At 44.7% G+C, this 23249-nt stretch overlaps 1 protein-coding gene across 10 annotated transcripts in view; it reads right to left on the bottom strand.

Moving 5' to 3' along the window:
• CELF1 (CUGBP Elav-like family member 1) overlaps positions 1 to 21844 on the bottom strand; it is a 49790-nt gene extending 27946 nt beyond the window's left edge. For 9 of the 10 annotated variants that reach the window (XM_075280709.1, XM_075280710.1, XM_075280715.1 and 6 more), the window contains exons 1-2: positions 21797 to 21844; positions 7911 to 7983 (exon numbers count right to left, since the gene is read on the bottom strand). The gene's annotated coding sequence lies outside the window, so the exon portion shown is untranslated. The remainder of the gene's footprint in view (positions 1 to 7910; positions 7984 to 21796) is intronic. The other variant, XM_075280714.1, reaches the window with a different exon arrangement.
• Between the last annotated feature and the right edge of the window lie 1405 nt (positions 21845 to 23249).

Genomic DNA, 23249 nt, shown 5'->3' with positions numbered 1-23249 from the left:
ACCTCAGTAACATATACCAAGTCTCCACACTCTAGGCAGCAGCTCTGTTGGCTCATCTGTTACATTAAAGGGCTTGTCCTGGACCACGACTGCTTCCCCCCCACCCCCCAACGGCCAACAGTTGTGCCAGTTCCTACACAATTAAGAACAATGGTGAGGTTCAATACCAAACAACCCATGAACAGGAATAGGCAGGAGACTGTGGGCTACACGAGTGGCCATCATCAGAATCTATGTGTGTCCTTCATCAGCCGGGCATTGTGAGTAAAGTGAACATTCCCATGTCCTCTAATACGATGTGGTCTTGTGTCACAAGGAATAAAAAGCAAAGGAGTCACCTGTATGAGCCACTAATCCAGTAAGGGCTCAGAAAACGTAAGGGCCGAACTTGCCGTCAAATTGGAAACCATCAGGGCTATGGGAATCCACGCCGTGTAAACGCAGGGGCTCGTCCAGGAAAGGCTTCTGTTACAAGCCACCCATTTACCATCCTATATTCCCATAGTCGTATTATGGCCAGGCCTAGAGGAAACTAAAAGAAGAAATCAATCTACGGGGGAGAATGAGCAGAAAGTCAATACAAGAGTCGGGAGTGACTTAGTGGATGCCACCAGTGGGGAGTGACTTAGTGGATGCCACCAGTGGGGAGTGACTTAGTGGATGCCACCAGTGAGGAGTGACTTACTGGATGCCACCAGTGAGGAGTGACTTACTGGATGCCACCAGTGAGGAGTGACTTAGTGGATGCCACCAGTGAGGAGTGACTTAGTGGATGCCACCAGTGAGGAGTGACTTAGTGGATGCCACCAGTGAGGAGTGACTTACTGGATGCCACCAGTGAGGAGTGACTTACTGGATGTCACCAGTGGGGAGTGACTTAGTGGATGCCACCAGTGAGGAGTGACTTAGTGGATGCCACCAGTGGGGAGTGACTTAGTGGATGCCACCAGTGAGGAGTGACTTAGTGGATGCCACCAGTGAGGAGTGACTTAGTGGATGTCACCAGTGGGGAGTGACTTACTGGATGCCACCAGTGAGGAGTGACTTAGTGGATGCCACCAGTGAGGAGTGACTTAGTGGATGCCACCAGTGAGGAGTGACTTAGTGGATGCCACCAGTGGGGAGTGACTTACTGGATGCCACCAGTGGGGAGTGACTTACTGGATGCCACCAGTGAGGAGTGACTTAGTGGATGCCACCAGTGGGGAGTGACTTAGTGGATGTCACCAGTGGGGAGTGACTTAGTGGATGCCACCAGTGAGGAGTGACTTACTGGATGCCACCAGTGAGGAGTGACTTACTGGATGTCACCAGTGAGGAGTGACTTAGTGGATGTCACCAGTGGGGAGTGACTTACTGGATGCCACCAGTGAGGAGTGACTTACTGGATGCCACCAGTGAGGAGCGACTTAGTGGATGCCACCAGTGAGGAGTGACTTACTGGATGTCACCAGTGGGGAGTGACTTACTGGATGCCACCAGTGGGGAGTGACTTAGTGGATGCCACCAGTGAGGAGTGACTTAGTGGATGCCACCAGTGAGGAGTGACTTAGTGGATGTCACCAGTGGGGAGTGACTTACTGGATGCCACCAGTGAGGAGTGACTTACTGGATGCCACCAGTGAGGAGTGACTTAGTGGATGCCACCAGTGGGGAGTGACTTACTGGATGCCACCAGTGAGGAGTGACTTAGTGGATGCCACCAGTGGGGAGTGACTTAGTGGATGTCACCAGTGGGGAGTGACTTAGTGGATGCCACCAGTGAGGAGTGACTTACTGGATGCCACCAGTGAGGAGTGACTTACTGGATGTCACCAGTGAGGAGTGACTTACTGGATGCCACCAGTGAGGAGTGACTTACTGGATGCCACCAGTGAGGAGTGACTTACTGGATGCCACCAGTGAGGAGTGACTTACTGGATGCCACCAGTGAGGAGCGACTTAGTGGATGCCACCAGTGAGGAGCGACTTAGTGGATGCCACCAGTGAGGAGTGACTTACTGGATGCCACACGTGCTCTCTATTCAGTGTCATGGTGTAGGAGGATAGACAAATACCAAGTTGGTCTTTGGCTACCATCACACAGACTCCTCCATTCAGCACCAACTATTCAGTGAAAGGAAACAGACGTGCGAATGAACCCAAGGGGTTTGGCTGCCCAGTGTGTGCAGTGTAGTGTTGGCATGACTAGGAAACATGCCCTAAGTGAGAGCGCACCAGCCGTTCTCCTCAGAGCCATGTCACTGAACATTGAGGGGGGGGGGGGGGGGGGTAGCTCTGTGCTTAAATACAAAATGAATAAATAAAATCACCAGTAAATTTAAAAATCTAGAATTTTTTTTTTTGCCAAAATCACTCCTAATTAGCATATGACCATCTTAAAGAGGTTGCCCAAAATGCAAATGTTGTGGATACTGTTGACCTAACCTGTGGACACTATCCTATTGCTACATGACCCTCCACTGATCAACCAAATTGGCCCAAAGCCATATGCCCTATTCCTATCCAAGTGAAGGGAATAAAGCAGCACCTCTCCATAAACTGTTGTGCAAGTGGTATATAGTGTATGGAGATGTACACTGGTGCAGCTTGGATTGATGGATGGAAGTCACTGATCTGATGACCTGTCCTATGAATTGGAAATGTGCCCATGACCCCCAGGTCTCAGTCAAGCCCTTTAAAGATTAAGAGATGACAACTAATGATCTGCAGATAAATATCTCATGTCTGTGACCAGCTTATAACTATGGAGAACTAATGTAAACTATCAAAGCTGAAGAGCCGCTACTAATCTCCAGAGACTGTTTTAGTACATTCCGGTTTTTTACCATTTCCACAAAGATGTAGATTAGAAAAATCACAATCACGTGCCAAGAGGAGCAGCAGAGCACGGCTTGTTTACAAGGCAATTGGCTGCAATCTCCAAGGAGCTGGGCGTTCCTCACAAGTAGATCTTTCAGACAATAAACAGATCCGACATCCGCTGAAGCCGCTGCCAACAGGGGAAACGTGAATACAGAACTTGCCGGCAGATAAGGCGCTTCTTACTTTATATAACACGTTTAAAAGGTCCATTAATAATACCGCCATTAGGCCTGCAGAGCAAGAACTGCCCCACTAATATTGTGAGAAATGTGGCCAGTATTGACGCCCAGGCCCTAAAATGTGAAGGGGTTACATCACAAAAGGATTTATTCTCTATCCATAGTAAAAGAGCCCCTTCCCTGCTGTGAGTCTCAGGGTCGGACCCCCACCCATCAGCACCTATGGACCGAGGAGAAATAACCCCTTTAAGTGAATGTGACAATACCAGACAAATCTGGGGAGAACTAAGGGCATGTTCTCATGGAGGAATTTGGTGCTTATTTTAAAAGGGATCCCATCTTTCACACAGTATTTTTTCTAAGTACCATGTCGGAATAGCCTTAAGAAAGGCTATTCGTCTCCTACCTTTCGTTGTCTTCTCCGTGCCGCTGTCCGCCTACAATCCCGTTTTTTCTCGCTATGCAAATTACCTCTCTTGCAGCACTGAGGGTGTCCCCAATGCTGTGAAAGAGCTCTCTCCAGAGCCACCTCCACCAGCGTCCTCTTCAGCGTCTTCTTCCAGCGGTAGTTTGTAACTTCTAGGCCTCGGGCAGAACAGACCGTGCATGCCCACAGACCACAGGAAATTGGCTGCTTGCACAGTATTGTAAGCCACCACAGGAAGAAGAGGCTGAAGAGGACGCTGCTGACGAAGATGGAGGTGGCGCTGGAGAGAGTTCTCTGGCAGCATTGGGGCCCGCCCCCAGTGCTGCAAGAGAGCTAATTTGCATACCGACAAGAACCGGGATTGTAGGCGAACGGCGGCCTGGAGAAGACGACAAAAGGTAGGAGACGAATAGTCTATTCCGACGTGGTACTTAGAAAAAAATAGTGTGTGAATGATAGGATCCCTTTAAGGGTGCGACAAATTCCGTATTCAATGGTAAGAAGTGAACAAAGCAGGAGCTGAAGAATAAACCCTAAACATCCTGCAGATTTCACCCCTGGTTCATTCACAGAGGTCATGGGTAAAAGAGGAGGAAACTGAGACAGAGGTGCGTTACAAACCCACCTACCCTAAGAGTAGGACACACTGGATGACGGGGGCTTCTGACCCTTATTTGTCTGGTTACTATTGCAGAAACGCCAGAAATGCGCCAGATTTTTTCTGACATGACCGATCATGAACATTACCAAGATTACAAGGCTGAAAAAAGATTTACTGTCCTGATAGCAGCCCTGGGGTCACAACACAGCGGTGGCATCAAGTGAAAACCCAAAGACTTGTGAATGGAATAAAGCACAAATGACAAGATCTCACGTGGCCAATCTCATACAGACCCTAATTAATGGAAGAAGAGTGAACGCGACCCCTATAGAATACTAGAGAGTCCTCGCCCTATCACTACACAGTGAATTCACACCGCACTCCATCTAACCACGCAGCGCCTGAGGCCACGTTTCCTTATCCACCTCCTTCAGCTGACAAACCCTGGAGTATGTAACTGCTCTGACATTACAAACCTATCACCCCCCCAAACAGACTGAATTTAACACTTTAATACCCAGGCAGCTTTTACAACTAGCCTAAATGTCACCCTGGGTATTTCAGCAATATATAGAGATTTTTTTTTTTATTGTGGAAAGGGAGCCCCTGTGAGGGCGTGTGCACATCATTGGGGTGTTCCCCTCATAGACCCAGCTCATCCATGGCTAGCTTAGGCCTTCTCACTGGGGATGGCCCATGTTGCAGAGCGGTGGAGTCAGAACATTTCATCATCAGGTTGGTTTCAGGAGACAATCCTGTGATAAAGTATCAGGAGGTGAAATGTTCTAAACTTAGAGGGGTTAGACAGATTCTAAAATGAGTGGCCATCAATATTAGGTTGGCGGGAGATCTCCACACAAAGTTAGCATATACACTGCGTAATCACTCTTCATGTCTATGCAGTGTATATGATCATATAGGTGTTATGCAGTGTATATGATCACATAGGTGTTATGCAGTGTATATGATCACATAGGTGTTATGCCGTGTATATGATCACATAGGTGTTATGCCGTGTATATGATCACATAGGTGTTATGCAGTGTATATGATCACATAGGTGTTATGCAGTGTATATGATCACATAGGTGTTATGCAGTGTATATGATCATATAGGTGTTATGCAGTGTATATGATCACATAGGTGTTATGCCGTGTATATGATCACATAGGTGTTATGCAGTGTATATGATCATATAGGTATTATGCAGTGTATATGATCATATAGGTGTTATGCAGTGTATATGATCACATAGGTGTTATGCAGTGTATATGATCACATAGGTGTTATGCAGTGTATATGATCATATAGGTATTATGCAGTGTATATGATCACATAGGTGTTATGCAGTGTATATGATCACATAGGTGTTATGCAGTGTATATGATCACATAGGTGTTATGCAGTGTATATGATCACATAGGTGTTATGCAGTGTATATGATCACATAGGTGTTATGCAGTGTATATGATCACATAGGTGTTATGCAGTGTATATGATCACATAGGTGTTATGCAGTGTATATGATCACATAGGTGTTATGCAGTGTATATGATCATATAGGTGTTATGCAGTGTATATGATCACATAGGTGTTATGCAGTGTATATGATCACATAGGTGTTATGCCGTGTATATGATCACATAGGTGTTATGCCGTGTATATGATCACATAGGTGTTATGCAGTGTATATGATCACATAGGTGTTATGCAGTGTATATGATCACATAGGTGTTATGCCGTGTATATGATCACATAGGTGTTATGCAGTGTATATGATCACATAGGTGTTATGCAGTGTATATGATCACATAGGTGTTATGCAGTGTATATGATCACATAGGTGTTATGCAGTGTATATGATCACATAGGTGTTATGCAGTGTATATGATCACATAGGTGTTATGCAGTGTATATGATCACATAGGTGTTATGCAGTGTATATGATCACATAGGTGTTATGCAGTGTATATGATCACATAGGTGTTATGCAGTGTATATGATCACATAGGTGTTATGCAGTGTATATGATCACATAGGTGTTATGCAGTGTATATGATCACATAGGTGTTATGCAGTGTATATGATCACATAGGTGTTATGCAGTGTATATGATCACTTAGGTGTTATGCAGTGTATATGATCACTTAGGTGTTATGCAGTGTATATGATCACTTAGGTGTTATGCAGTGTATATGATCACATAGGTGTTATGCCGTGTATATGATCATATAGGTATTATGCAGTGTATATGATCACATATGTGTTATGCAGTGTATATGATCACTTAGGTGTTATGCAGTGTATATGATCACTTAGGTGTTATGCAGTGTATATGATCATATAGGTGTTATGCAGTGTATATGATCGTATAGGTGTTATGCAGTGTATACGATCATATAGGTATTATGCAGTGTATATGATCATATAGGTGCTATGCAGTGTATATGATCACATATGTGTTATGCAGTGTATATGATCATATATCAGGCATGTCAAACATGCGGCCCTTTACAGGCATATCTGCGGCCTGCACAAAAGTCTCAAACTTTGTCTCTAAAGTTTAGAGACAAAGTTTGAGACTTTTGTGTGGGCCGCAGATGTACAAAACTCACGCTGCTACTCACTGTGTACACGTGATGTTATGACGTCATATCGCGTCTACAACTGTTAGCGCGCGCAAGAGAGAGAGAGTGCGGCAGGGGAGCGAGGACTTGGAGTCATTGGAGAAGGTAAGTTTAATATGTGTACACAGAGGTAGAACGTGAAACTGGGGGCAGATAAAGGAGGGGACGGCATGACACTGGGGGCAGATGAAGGAGGGGAAGGCATGACACTGGGGGCAGATGAAGGAGGGGAAGGCATGACACTGGGGGCAGATGAAGGAGGGGAAGGCATGACACTGGGGGCAGAGATGGAGAGGACATGAATCTGGGGGGCAGAGATGGAGGGGACATGAATCTGGGGGGCAGAGATGGGAGGGACATAAATCTGGGGACAGAGATGTGGGGACATGAATCTGGGGGCAGAGATGGAGGGGACATGAAACTGGGGGCAGATGAAGGGTGCTTATGTAAACAGATAATTTTCTTTTATGAAACTAACAAAATCTTCTCAGAGAACACGGCTGACTGATCACCACTTATCACTTTGTAGGCACTGCATTGTCATTTCAGCCTGATATACCAACAATTGTTAGCACAAAGGTGTGAAGCCTCAGGACAAAACACTAAAAATGATTGAAAAAAAATGATAGCAAATAAATACAGTTTGAATTGCTGTATTTTTGTTAAATATATATGTTGCTGTTACATATTACTACTTCATATCTTGTTTTCATGACAGCTGTTAAAATAGGTGTGTGACATCAGCTGCTGTGTGCGGCCCTCGCTCTTGTTACTCATGTGGCCCTCAGGGTACCCCGAGTTTGACATGCCTGCATATATGATATATATGTTCTGACAACATCCGCTGAAAATTCAGCCCCACATCAGATGGACACTCAGTCGTGTGCAAGGGGCCTTAGTCAAGTGAATGAGGCTGACCCAAAAAAATTCATTGTGATGTTCCCTGACATGAACTGTGAGGGGAAAGGCCCAAACACACAACGCTTAGCCAATCCCATCAAAATCTGCAGACTTGGACAAATACATCAAATATGAAGGGGGAGATTTAGGTTGAGAATACGGGAGCTTGTTTACCAGAATAAAAAGGGTTAAAAACGAAAACACAGAACCTGCGGACAGAATAGGAGACCAATGAGCCGAACAGCGGCAAAAGGGGAAAATAAAAAACACGGAAACTGCAATACGGCTTATTCACACATTGCAGACTTACATGAACGTTCTCTTGTCGTCACAGGACAAGCAGTGGCCCGGAGTTTGGGAGATCCCGAAATCCACAGCGGTGTCTGAGAAGATTAAAGAAGAACACGTATTAGGTACCACGTCTTATATCGGCGCCCGCAGCCCCACCAGACTCTTACTCCTTATCCTATGGAGAGGCTTCTTTAGTGGGAAAACCTCTAATAGGCAGATATGAAAAGGAGGATCCCATAATCGCAGTCCACCATTAAAGGGGTGTTCTGGGACCTAGTGGATCATATAGGCCAGTGATAGGGAACCTTTTATAGACCAAGTGCCCAAACTACAACCCCAAAACCTCTAATTTATCGCAAAGTGCCAGCACGGTAATCTAACCTTAATACTGCGCAGATCCACAAAATGGGGCTTTACAGGGGATTCAATAATACAAACAACTTTCTACTGAAAAGGAAAGATTTGCTTTTGGAACTTTTATACTTTTGAACAATTACTATTCACTATTTCCATCACATCTGTTTTATAGAGACCGAGCAATGTTATTACAGCCTGTACTAATATCACGTCTGCTATACAACAGATACTGTGTGATAGAAGGGCCCCACACAGTACAATCTGCTCCACAGTGGCCCCCACACAGTACAATCTGCTCCACAGTGGCCCCCACACAGTACAATCTGCTCCACAGTGGCCCCCACACAGTACAATCTGCTCCACAGTGGCCCCCACACAGCACAATCTGCTCCAGTCTGACCCCCAACACAATATAATATGGCCCACAGTGGCCCCCACACAGTACAATCTGCTCCACAGTGGCCCCCAGACAGCACAATCTGCTCCACAGTGGCCCCCACACAGTACAATCTGCTCCACAGTGGCCCCCACACAGTACAATCTGCTCCACAGTAGCCCCCAGACAGCACAATCTGCTCCACAGTGGCCCCCAGACAGCACAATCTGCTCCAGTCTGACCCCCAACACAATATAATATGGCCCACAGTGGCCTCCACACAGTATAATATACACCACAGAGACCGCCAGCACAGTACAATATGGCCCACAGTGGCCTCCACACAGTATAATATACGCCAGAGGCCCACACAGCATAACATGCTTCTGTACAGCCAGGAGGCCTCTTACCACCACCACAGAGAAGGCACTGATGACTGACATCATGGGGCCTGCGTTGTGGAAGTGGTACATGCTTCTGTCAGAGTAAGCCGGGGTCCTGTGGCCCCTCAGCTTACACTGACAGTTTTCAGGTGGATGCACATACAGCTGAATGAAGCACTCGCTCGCCAGATGATATAGGACAGCTGTCCCAGATTCCCCGTTAGCAAGCAATCCAGGAGCCTGGCTGGGGCGATGGCACGGGTGCCCAAAAAGAGCTCTGAGTGCCCCCTTGGCATGTATGCCACAGGTTCGTCACCACAGATATAGGCCATCCATATGTAATCAGTGAGGGTTCAACATCTGGGACGCCAACAGCTCAGCTGGTTGAAGAGACTCAGGAGCACGGAGGTCTCTGCCATGTTCACCAGTCACAGTCTAAGGTCCCATGTACTCAGTGACATCTATTAAGCATTCATGGCTATGGTTGCTTTGGAATCTGTTTCGATAACACGGTGCAGGATAGAAGCTGCTGTATTATCATCCATGTCCAGAATGGATTGGATTAGAAGCCCCCGCACATGTGAATGCATCAAGGAACGCGCTAGACGGACACTCAGATGCTACACAGAGTTTCTACTGACAACATCCGCTGAAAATTCAGCCCCACATCAGATGGACACTCAGTCGTGTGCAAGAGGCCTCAGTCAAGTGAATGAGACTGATCTGTAATGCCGAGAACAGCAGCTATACAGTGTACGGAGCAGTGCATAATAATAATAATACATGTTATTTCTATAGCGCCAACATATTCCGCAGCGCTGTACAATTTGTAGGGTTCAAATACAGACAGAAAGACACATTACAAAGAAAGTCATTTCACACAATGGGACTGAGGGCCCTGCTCACAAGAGCTTACAATCTATGGGGTAGAGGGGGGTGATATAGGGGGTAGCAGGGGCGGCATTGCTTATGCAGTGGTCAGACACTTTTGTAATAGAGGTGACTGCCATTACACAAACTTATTAAGGCCTCATATCATGTGGGGTAATGTGGGAGCGGGGACAGAGGAGGGTTACATTTCGGGGATTCTAATTATAGTACGGAAGGGTTTACGTTAGACATTGTGATCGGCCGGTCTGAAAAGATGCGTCTTTAGTTTGCGTTTGAAACTGTAGAAATTGGGAGTTAATCTGATTGTCCGGGTTAGAGCATTGGTGTACAGTGAGGAGGCTGCAGTGTCAGCTGATATGTGGGGGAGGGGGGTGAGACCCCACCAACCAGATACCGATAACCTATACCCAGAAAGCGGTCAAGTCCCAGAAAGCGGCTTCAACCACGGCCCCATTTATAGACCATTCAGCCTGCCAATAACCGGGACCAATAGAAGGCAGACGCTTGCACACCATCTATTCTTCACGTGAATTCCCGCCATTTACAGAGCCACGGATGTTCTTACACAACTTCAGCAATAAGGCAAGGAAGGCTGAGAAAGTGAAGATCTCCTCCCCACATCTGGCAAGTCTTCAGTCCCACTTTCCTTATTACTTCTGCCTTTCCAGAGCTTATCAGCCCTGTGAGGGAACACGGCCATTACAGGAGCAAAGACAAACATGGAGAGATCCAAGAGGAGTGCGCTGCACCCCAAACAGCTGTCCCCATGGGAGGGAGGGGGGTCAATACTTTTAGGGGCTGCCATACAAAATAAGGAAATACACTGGTCAAGGAATACTTTGGATTTTGCAAGAAGCAGAAGGGGCTTTTACCTTTGTTTTGCAGAAAACGATTGAACATAACCAAAATGAGGAAGTCAGCAGACAACGTCATAAACAAGTACCCCGACCAGAACGTGCAAAATGGCTGAACGGTGGGTGGCGCTAAAAGCAGGACACTGGTCACGTACAGAGATGAGCGAACACTATTCAAAACAGCTGTTTCGAATAGCACACTCCCATAGAAATGAATGGAAGTACCAGGAAAAGCAAGACCACCACTAGCTTAGGAAAGACCCTACGCGTTTCCTCTACACAGGAGATTCATCAGGGGTCAAGTAACATCCGCTATTATAAAGGAGGGTGTGCGTTCTGACCGCCGGCAGGACCGCCGCTCACATTCAGGGCCGGCGGTCAGAACGTACACCCTCCTTTATAATAGCGGATGTTACCGTTTCCTTTTGTGAGGAATGTTACGCGACCCCTGATGAATCTCCTGTGTAGAGGAAACGCGTAGGGTCTTTCCTAAGCTAGTGGTGGTCTTGCTTTTCCTGATACTGCCTCTGAGAACACCCGGCCTTGGAGACCATCTCCCTCTGTGTTGGCGTGGCATTAGGCCAGTAACCTCAGGGGGGGTTGGATCCTGGAGCCTCCTATAGGTGTTTTATGTGACAAGCAGTATTTGGAGCAAGCCACTTATTGATTTTTAGGGAGTGAGCGTTTTCCCAAGCGGAGTGAATCCATTTACCCTATCTCTTTTATTTATCTCACAGATCAGATACACTGAGCACGTGTGGAATATTCAGGCTCTATACTTCTAATGAGCTTAATAAAAGTTCTATTTTAGATGTTCTATGAGCGGACGGTGTCCGCCGCTTTTCAGTGAATTCTTTTATATAGAGCACACATATTTTCTCCCTGGGAATAAATGACGAGTCATGAAAAACAAACCCAATACCCCTCCAACACATGACTAGGACTTTGCTGCACCACCTCTGGCTTTTCTAACTGCTCGCAGTCTCTGAGGCAGTGACTACATGTGTGATACACAGGAATCTTCATCAGTCTGGCTCCGCCTTCTCTCATTGCTGTTGCCGGATCCGCTTTGCAGGTCGAGCCTTGTCATGGACCATTTTCTGTAACTTCCACCACAGATTTTCCATTAGATTGAGATCCGGACTGTTTGCAGGCCATGGCATTGACCTTAGGTGTCTTTTTTCAAGGAATGTTTTAACAATTTTTGCTCTAAGGTAAGATGCATTATCATTCTGAAAGATGATGTCCTCCTCCCCAAACATCCTTTCCATAGATGGGGTAAGAGAAGTGTCCACAATGTCACTGTAACCCTGAGCATTTATTGCAGATTTACTGACAGCCGTCTCCCCAGGGCCGTTACCGGACAGGCAGCCCCAGATCAGCAATGACTGAGGACATTTGCAGGTTTCCTTCAGACAGTCGTCTGCATAAATCTCATTGGAAGAACCAAACAAATGTTCCGGCATCATCACCTTGCCTAATGCCGATTCCAGATCCATCACTGACCATTGCCTTTCCTTAGCCCATTGTTACCTTGTGTTTTTTCGGTTTAGGTGTCAGTGACGGCTTTCTGTAGCTTTTCTGTGTGTAAATCCCATCTTTGTCCTGTGTATCACTCATGTAGTCACTGCCTTAGAGACTGCGAGCAGCTAGAAAAGCCAGAGGAGGTGCAGCAAAGTCCTAGTGATGTGCTGGAGGGGGATTGGGTTTGTTTTTCGCAATTCTATAATTTATTCCCTTTATTCTCACTCTTACCGGCGACCACAATTATTTCTCTGGATTTCTTGGAGTCTTTCCATATGAAAGGCCTTTAGTTTTTTCCATGGCTGTGATCTGCATTTTTTTTCTACAAAATTAAACAACTGAAGGAACCTTCTCGGGGACTGGAGATTCCATCATTTTTGCCAGGGGTTGTAATTCCGAGGATCATAAATTGATAAAACTTTATGTTTTAACCCCTTAAAAAAAAAATCCAAATTTAAAAAAAAAAAAATTCTTTGAGTCGTCACGTTCTGACACCCACATCTGTGCATGGAAAAGGGGTATCTTTGTGTGGGGCCAGATTTATTACTCATTTAACCATTGTGGAAAACGTCTATCGCCTTCACCACTTTTTGTTCAAATTTTTAAAAAGCGAAAACATGTACATTTGGCTTTTTTTGATCGATTTTTTTCCCCGCTACAGCGTTGACTGACTTTTTTTTTTTTTTTTTATAGGTTTGTAGACCGAGCACATCCAGACACAGGGATACCTAATGGGTGTACTGTGTAACGTGTGTGTATCACTGTATTTTATGTTATCACATGGTTCAGCTATACCCCTATATATCACACAGCTCAGCTTCTCTCCTCTATCCTATACCCCTATATATCACACAGCTCAGCTTCTCTCCTCTATCCTATACCCCTATATATCACACAGCTCAGCTTCTCTCCTCTATCCTATACCCCTATATATCACACAGCTCAGCTTCTCTCCTCTATCCTATACCCCTATATATCACACAGCTCAGCTTCTCTCCTCTATCCTATACACCTATATATCACACAGCTCAGCTTCTCTCCTCTATCCTATACCCCTATATATCACACAGCACAGCTTCTCTCCTCTATCCTATACCCCTATATATCACACAGTTCAGCTTCTCTCCTCTATCCTATACCCCTATATATCACACAGCTCAGCTTCTCTCCTCTATCCTATACCCCTATATATCACACAGCTCAGCTTCTCTCCTCTATCCTATACCCCTATATATCACACAACTCAGCTTCTCTCCTGTATCATATACCCCTATATATCACACAGCTCAGCTTCTCTCCTGTATCATATACCCTATATATCACACAGCTCAGCTTCTCTCCTCTATCCTATACCCCTATATATCACACAGCTCAGCTTCTCTCCTCTATCCTATACCCCTATATATCACACAGCTCAGCTTCTCTCCTCTATCCTATACCCCTATATATCACACAGCTCAGCTTCTCTCCTCTATCCTATACCCCTATATATCACACAGCTCAGCTTCTCTCCTCTATCCTATACCCCTATATATCACACAGCTCAGCTTCTCTCCTCTATCCTATACCCCTATATATCACACAGCTCAGCTTCTCTCCTCTATCCTATACCCCTATATATCACACAGCTCAGCTTCTCTCCTCTATCCTATACCCCTATATATCACACAGCTCAGCTTCTCTCCTCTATCCTATACCCCTATATATCACACAGCACAGCTTCTCTCCTCTATCCTATACCCCTATATATCACACAGTTCAGCTTCTCTCCTCTATCCTATACCCCTATATATCACACAGCTCAGCTTCTCTCCTCTATCCTATACCCCTATATATCACACAGCTCAGCTTCTCTCCTCTATCCTATACCCCTATATATCACACAGCTCAGCTGCTCTCCTCTATCCTATACCCCTATATATCACACAACTCAGCTTCTCTTCTGTATCATATACCCCTATATATCACACAGCTCAGCTTCTCTCCTGTATCATATACCCTATATATCACACAGCTCAGCTTCTCTCCTCTATCCTATACCCCTATATATCACACAGCTCAGCTTCTCTCCTCTATCCTATACCCCTATATATCACACAGCTCAGCTTCTCTCCTCTATCCTATACCCCTATATATCACACAGCTCAGCTTCTCTCCTCTATCCTATACCCCTATATATCACACAGCTCAGCTTCTCTCCTCTATCCTATACCCCTATATATCACACAGCTCAGCTTCTCTCCTCTATCCTATACCCCTATATATCACACAGCTCAGCTTCTCTCCTCTATCCTATACATCACACAGCTCAGCTTCTCTCCTCTATCCTATACCCCTATATATCACACAGCTCAGCTTCTCTCCTCTATTATATACCCATATATATCACACAGCTCAGCTTCTCTTCTCTATCATATACCCCTATATATCACACAGCTCAGCTTCTCTATCATATACCCTTATATATCACACAGCTCAGCTTCTCTCCTCTATCATATACCCCTATATATCACACAGCACAGCTTCTCTCCTCTATCCTATACCCCTATATATATCACAGTGCTCAGCTTCTCTCCTCTATCATATACCCCTATATATCACACAGCTCAGCTTCTCTTCTCTATCCTATACCCCTATATATCACACAGCTCAGCTTCTCTATCATATACCCCTATATATCACACAGCTCAGCTTCTCTATCATATACCCCTATATATCACACAGCTCAGCTTCTCTATCATATACCCCTATATATCACACAGCTCAGCTTCTCTATCATATACCCCTATATATCACACAGCACAGCTTCTCTCCTCTATCCTATACCCCTATATATCACACAGCTCAGCTTCTCTCCTCTATCCTATACCCCTATATATCCCACAGCTCAGCTTCTCTTCTCTATCATATACCCCTATATATCACACAGCTCAGCTTCTCTCCTCTATCCTATACCCCTATATATCACACAGCTCAGCTTCTCTCCTCTATCCTATACCCCTATATATCACACAGCTCAGCTTCTCTCCTCTATCCTATACCCCTATATATCACACAGCTCAGCTTCTCTCCTCTATCCTATACCCCTATATATCCCACAGCTCAGCTTCTCTCCTCTATCCTATACCCCTATATATCACACAGCTCAGCTTCTCTCCTCTATCCTATACCCCTATATATCACACAGCTCAGCTTCTCTCCTCTATCCTATACCCCTATATATCACACAGCTCAGCTTCTCTCCTCTATCCTATACCCCTATATATCACACAGCTCAGCTTCTCTCCTCTATCATATACCCCTATATATCACACAGCTCAGCTTCTCTATCATATATCCCTATATATCACACAGCTCAGCTTCTCTTCTCTATCCTATACCCCTATATATCACACAGCTCAGCTTCTCTATCATATACCCCTATATATCACACAGCTCAGCTTCTCTATCATATACCCCTATATATCACACAGCTCAGCTTCTCTATCATATACCCCTATATATCACACAGCACAGCTTCTCTCCTCTATCCTATACCCCTATATATCACACAGCTCAGCTTCTCTCCTCTATCCTATACCCCTATATATCCCACAGCTCAGCTTCTCTTCTCTATCATATACCCCTATATATCACACAGCTCAGCTTCTCTCCTCTATCCTATACCCCTATATATCACACAGCTCAGCTTCTCTCCTCTATCCTATACCCCTATATATCACACAGCTCAGCTTCTCTCCTCTATCCTATACCCCTATATATCACACAGCTCAGCTTCTCTCCTCTATCCTATACCCCTATATATCACACAGCTCAGCTTCTCTCCTCTATCCTATACCCCTATATATCACACAGCTCAGCTTCTCTCCTCTATCCTATACCCCTATATATCACACAGCTCAGCTTCTCTCCTCTATCCTATACCCCTATATATCACACAGCTCAGCTTCTCTCCTCTATCCTATACCCCTATATATCACACAGCTCAGCTTCTCTCCTCTATCATATACCCCTATATATCACACAGCTCAGCTTCTCTTCTCTATCATATACCCCTATATATCACACAGCTCAGCTTCTCTATCATATACCCTTATATATCACACAGTTCAGCTTCTCTCCTCTATCATATACCCCTATATATCACACAGCACAGCTTCTCTCCTCTATCCTATACCCCTATATATATCACAGTGCTCAGCTTCTCTCCTCTATCATATACCCCTATATATCACACAGCTCAGCTTCTCTCCTCTATCCTATACTCCTATATATCACACAGCTCAGCTTCTCTCCTCTATCATATACCCCTATATATCACACAGCTCAGCTTCTCTATCATATACCCCTATATATCACACAGCTCAGCTTCTCTATCATATACCCCTATATATCACACAGCTCAGCTTCTCTATCATATACCCCTATATATCACACAGCTCAGCTTCTCTATCATATACCCCTATATATCACACAGCTCAGCTTCTCTATCCTATACCCCTATATATCACACAGCACAGCTTCTCTCCTCTATCCTATACCCCTATATATCACACAGCTCAGCTTCTCTCCTCTATCCTATACCCCTATATATCCCACAGCTCAGCTTCTCTTCTCTATCATATACCCCTATATATCACACAGCTCAGCTTCTCTATCATATACCCCTATATATCACACAGCTCAGCTTCTCTCCTGTATCATATACCCCTATATATCACACAGCTCAGCTTCTCTTCTCTATCATATACCCCTATATATCACACAGCTCAGCTTCTCTCCTCTATCCTATACCCTATATATCACACAGCTCAGCTTCTCTCCTCTATCCTATACCCCTATATATCACACAGCTCAGCTTCTCTTCTCTATCATATACCCCTATATATCACACAGCTCAGCTTCTCTATCATATACCCCTATATATCACACAGCTCAGCTTCTCTCCTCTATCATATACCCCTATATATCACACAGCTCAGCTTCTCTTCTCTATCATATACCCCTATATATCACACAGCTCAGCTTCTCTTCTCTATCCTATACCCCTATATATCACACAGCTCAGCTTCTCTATCCTATACCCCTATATATCACACAGCTCAGCTTCTCTATCATATACCCCTATATATCACACAGCTTAGCTTCTCTATCCTATACCCCTATATATCACACAGCTCAGCTTCTCTATCATATACCCCTATATATCACACAGCACAGCTTCTCTCCTCTATCCTATACCCCTATATATCACACAGCTCAGCTTCTCTCCTCTATCCTATACCCCTATATATCCCACAGCTCAGCTTCTCTTCTCTATCATATACCCCTATATATCACACAGCTCAGCTTCTCTCCTCTATCCTATACCCCTATATATCACACAGCTCAGCTTCTCTCCTCTATCCTATACCCCTATATATCACACAGCTCAGCTTCTCTCCTCTATCCTATACCCCTATATATCACACAGCTCAGCTTCTCTCCTCTATCCTATACCCCTATATATCACACAGCTCAGCTTCTCTCCTCTATCCTATACCCCTATATATCACACAGCTCAGCTTCTCTCCTCTATCCTATACCCCTATATATCACACAGCTCAGCTTCTCTCCTCTATCCTATACCCCTATATATCACACATCTCAGCTTCTCTCCTCTATCCTATACCCCTATATATCACACAGCTCGGCTGCTCTCCTCTATCCTATACCCCTATATATCACACAGCTCAGCTTCTCTCCTGTATCATATACCCTATATATCACACAGCTCAGCTTCTCTCCTCTATCCTATACCCCTATATATCACACAGCTCAGCTTCTCTCCTCTATCCTATACCCCTATATATCACACAGCTCAGCTTCTCTCCTCTATCCTATACCCCTATATATCACACAGCTCAGCTTCTCTCCTCTATCCTATACCCCTATATATCACACAGCTCAGCTTCTCTCCTCTATCCTATACCCCTATATATCACACAGCTCAGCTTCTCTCCTCTATCCTATACCCCTATATATCACACAGCTCAGCTTCTCTCCTCTATCCTATACATCACACAGCTCAGCTTCTCTCCTCTATCCTATACCCCTATATATCACACAGCTCAGCTTCTCTCCTCTATTATATACCCCTATATATCACACAGCTCAGCTTCTCTATCATATACCCTTATATATCACACAGCTCAGCTTCTCTCCTCTATCCTATACCCCTATATATCACACAGCTCAGCTTCTCTCCTCTATTATATACCCCTATATATCACACAGCTCAGCTTTTCTATCATATACCCCTATATATCACACAGCACAGCTTCTCTCCTCTATCCTATACCCCTATATATATCACAGTGCTCAGCTTCTCTCCTCTATCATATACCCCTATATATCACACAGCTCAGCTTCTCTCCTCTATCCTATACTCCTATATATCACACATCTCAGCTTCTCTTCTCTATCCTATACCCCTATATATCACACAGCTCAGCTTCTCTATCATATACCCCTATATATCACACAGCTCAGCTTCTCTATCATATATCCCTATATATCACACAGCACAGCTTCTCTCCTCTATCCTATACCCCTATATATCACACAGCTCAGCTTCTCTCCTCTATCCTATACCCCTATATATCCCACAGCTCAGCTTCTCTATCATATACCCCTATATATCACACAGCTCAGCTTCTCTCCTGTATCATATACCCCTATATATCACACAGCTCAGCTTCTCTTCTCTATCATATACCCCTATATATCACACAGCTCAGCTTCTCTCCTCTATCCTATACCCTATATATCACACAGCTCAGCTTCTCTCCTCTATCATATACCCCTATATATCACACAGCTCAGCTTCTCTTCTCTATCATATACCCCTATATATCACACAGCTCAGCTTCTCTATCATATACCCCTATATATCACACAGCTTAGCTTCTCTATCATATACCCCTATATATCACACAGCTCAGCTTCTCTATCATATACCCCTATATATCACACAGCTCAGCTTCTCTATCATATACCCCTATATATCACACAGCACAGCTTCTCTCCTCTATCCTATACCCCTATATATCACACAGCTCAGCTTCTCTCCTCTATCCTATACCCCTATATATCCCACAGCTCAGCTTCTCTTCTCTATCATATACCCCTATATATCACACAGCTCAGCTTCTCTATCATATACCCCTATATATCACACAGCTCAGCTTCTCTCCTTTATCATATACCCCTATATATCACACAGCTCAGCTTCTCTCCTCTATCATATACCCCTATATATCACACAGCTCAGCTTCTCTCCTCTATCATATACCCCTATATATCACACAGCTCAGCTTCTCTCCTCTATCATATACCCCTATATATCACACAGCTCAGCTTCTCTCCTCTATCCTATACCCCTATATATCACACAGCTCAGCTTCTCTCCTCTATCCCTATATATCACACAGCTCAGCTTCTCTCCTCTATCATATACCCCTATATATCACACAGCTCAGCTTCTCTATCATATACCCCTATATATCACACAGCTCAGCTTCTCTTCTCTATCATATACCCCTATATATCACACAGCTCAGCTTCTCTCCTCTATCCTATACTCCTATATATCACAGAGCTCAGCTTCTCTCCTCTATCCTATACTCCTATGTATCACACAGCTCAGCTTCTCTTCTCTATCCTATACCCCTATATATCACACAGCTCAGCTTCTCTATCATATACCCCTATATATCACACAGCACAGCTTCTCTCCTCTATCCTATACCCCTATATATCACACAGCACAGCTTCTCTCCTCTATCCTATACCCCTATATATCACACAGCACAGCTTCTCTCCTCTATCATATACCCCTATATATCACACAGCTCAGCTTCTCTCCTCTATCCTATACCCCTATATATCCCACAGCTCAGCTTCTCTTCTCTATCATATACCCCTATATATCACACAGCTCAGCTTCTCTATCATATACCCCTATATATCACACAGCTCAGCTTCTCTCCTGTATCATATACCCCTATATATCACACAGCTCAGCTTCTCTCCTGTATCCTATACCCCTATATATCACACAGCTCAGCTTCTCTCCTCTATCATATACCCCTATATATCACACAGCTCAGCTTCTCTCCTCTATCCTATACCCCTATATATCCCACAGCTCAGCTTCTCTTCTCTATCATATACCCCTATATATCACACAGCTCAGCTTCTCTATCATATACCCCTATATATCACACAGCTCAGCTTCTCTCCTGTATCATATACCCCTATATATCACACAGCTCAGCTTCTCTCCTGTATCCTATACCCCTATATATCACACAGCTCAGCTTCTCTCCTCTATCATATACCCCTATATATCACACAGCTCAGCTTCTCTCCTCTATCCTATACCCCTATATATCCCACAGCTCAGCTTCTCTTCTCTATCATATACCCCTATATATCACACAGCTCAGCTTCTCTATCATATACCCCTATATATCACACAGCTCAGCTTCTCTCCTGTATCATATACCCCTATATATCACACAGCTCAGCTTCTCTCCTGTATCCTATACCCCTATATATCACACAGCTCAGCTTCTCTCCTGTATCCTATACCCCTATATATCATACAGCTCAGCTTCTCTCCTCTATCCTATACCCCTATATATCACACAGCTCAGCTTCTCTCCTCTATCATATACCCCTATATTAATATCACACAGCTCAGCTTCTCTCCTCTATCATATACCCCTATATTAATATCACACAGCTCAGCTTCTCTCCTCTATCATATAACCCTATATTAATATCACACAGCTCAGCTTCTCTCCTCTATCCTATACCCCTATATATCACACAGCTCAGCTTCTCTCCTCTATCATATACCCCTATATTAATATCACACAGCTCAGCTTCTCTCCTCTATCCTATCCCCCTATATATCTCACAGCTCAGCTTCTCTCCTCTATCCTATATATCACACAGCTCAGCTTCTCTCCTCTATCATATACCCCTATATATCACACAGCTCAGCTTCTCTCCTCTATCATATACCCCTATATTAATATCACACAGCTCAGCTTCTCTCCTCTATCATATAACCCTATATTAATATCACACAGCTCAGCTTCTCTCCTCTATCATATATACCGCCCCACCTGACCAGCTAGGTCTATGGGAATGTAGGGAGGAAAGGGTTAAGCGTCACCTGATAAATGGCCACAGATGGGCTCCGGCCTATCAGGACAGCACAGACCACTCTACCTGCCCCGCGGAGCCGTTATGTGGAGAGGCCCCTACTAAACATCCCTTGAGGGCCCGGCTATGGGGCTACGACACCGAGCCCGGGGAAGCAGGGGTGGGGCGGCCGCTAGGATCCCGTTACCCGGGCTGGAGCCTCACGTAAACATGCCGTTAGTCGGAAGACGAATACGCGGACCCCGCTCTATAACGGGTGAGCTGCTCACCGACACAGCCCCGGGCGTTAGCCCCGGACACTCACCACACGCAGCCTCCGGGTCACACGCTCCTCTCGCCTTCTCTCTACGCGCAGAGGATCCAAAATGGCGGCACTTCCGGGCGGATCCACAGGCGGTCTCAAGGAGGGGGAGCAGGGGGCAGCATGAGGCGATCAATAATGGGCTGGACCATTAGGCTGGTGAGGGGGGAGGTCAGAGCGGGGGTGATAATAATGTGCTTGGCTGCCTCATCACCCACGGTTCAGACAGTAAGAATAGCCATGCATGCGATTACTGGGCGTTAATATACAGGCGGGATCAATATTAATGGGGGGGGGGGGGAGACTGGGCTGGCTGGGGAAATACTGCTGGGACTTGTAGTTCTATTGGATACAAATAAAGTTTCTTTTGTTTTATGTGATTAGACCTGAGTTGGCCAAGAGTTGGGGACAGAATTTGACTCCCAGTTGCTCCTTGTTTTTTAAATCTGCCGACCGTGACAAACCGCCATGGCTGACATTGGTCGCTGCTGTGGCGACGTCCATAGGACAGGTTTGTAGGTTATGCGTTGCCAGTGTGTGAGCTGTGGTTATCATGGTTACCAGACTGCCCCGTGTCATCTATATAGCCCTGTATACATCTATATAGCCCCGTATACATCTATATAGCCCCGTATACATCTATATAGCCCCGTATACATCTATACAGCCTCCGTATACATTTATATAGCCTCCGTATACATTTATATAGCCTCCGTATACATTTATATAGCCTCCGTATACATCTATTTAGCCCCGTATACATCTATATAGCCCCGTATACATCTATATAGCCCTGTATACATCTATATAGCCCCGTATACATCTATACAGCCTCCGTATACATTTATATAGCCTCCGTATACATCTATACAGCCTCCGTATACATTTATATAGCCCTGTATACATCTATATAGCCTCCGTATACATCTATATAGCCCTGTATACATCTATATAGCCCCGTATACATCTATACAGCCTCCGTATACATTTATATAGCCTCCGTATACATTTATATAGCCTCTGTATACATCTATACAGCCTCCGTATACATTTATACAGCCTCCGTATACATCTATATAGCCCCGTATACATCTATACAGCCTCCGTATACATCTATATAGCCCCGTATACATCTATATAGCCCCGTATACATCTATACAGCCTCCGTATACATTTATATAGCCCTGTATACATCTATATAGCCCCGTATACATCTATACAGCCTCCGTATACATCTATATAGCCCCGTATACATCTATATAGCCCCGTATACATCTATATAGCCCTGTATACATCTATATAGCCCCGTATACATCTATACAGCCTCCGTATACATTTATATAGCCTCCGTATACATCTATACAGCCTCCGTATACATTTATATAGCCCTGTATACATCTATATAGCCTCCGTATACATCTATATAGCCCTGTATACATCTATATAGCCCCGTATA

This window comes from Leptodactylus fuscus, chromosome 7 (assembly GCF_031893055.1).
Source record: "Leptodactylus fuscus isolate aLepFus1 chromosome 7, aLepFus1.hap2, whole genome shotgun sequence".
Taxonomy (NCBI): domain Eukaryota; kingdom Metazoa; phylum Chordata; class Amphibia; order Anura; family Leptodactylidae; genus Leptodactylus; species Leptodactylus fuscus.
Note: the sequence above shows the minus strand (reverse complement) of the source record. Positions and strands in the feature narration are given on the sequence as shown.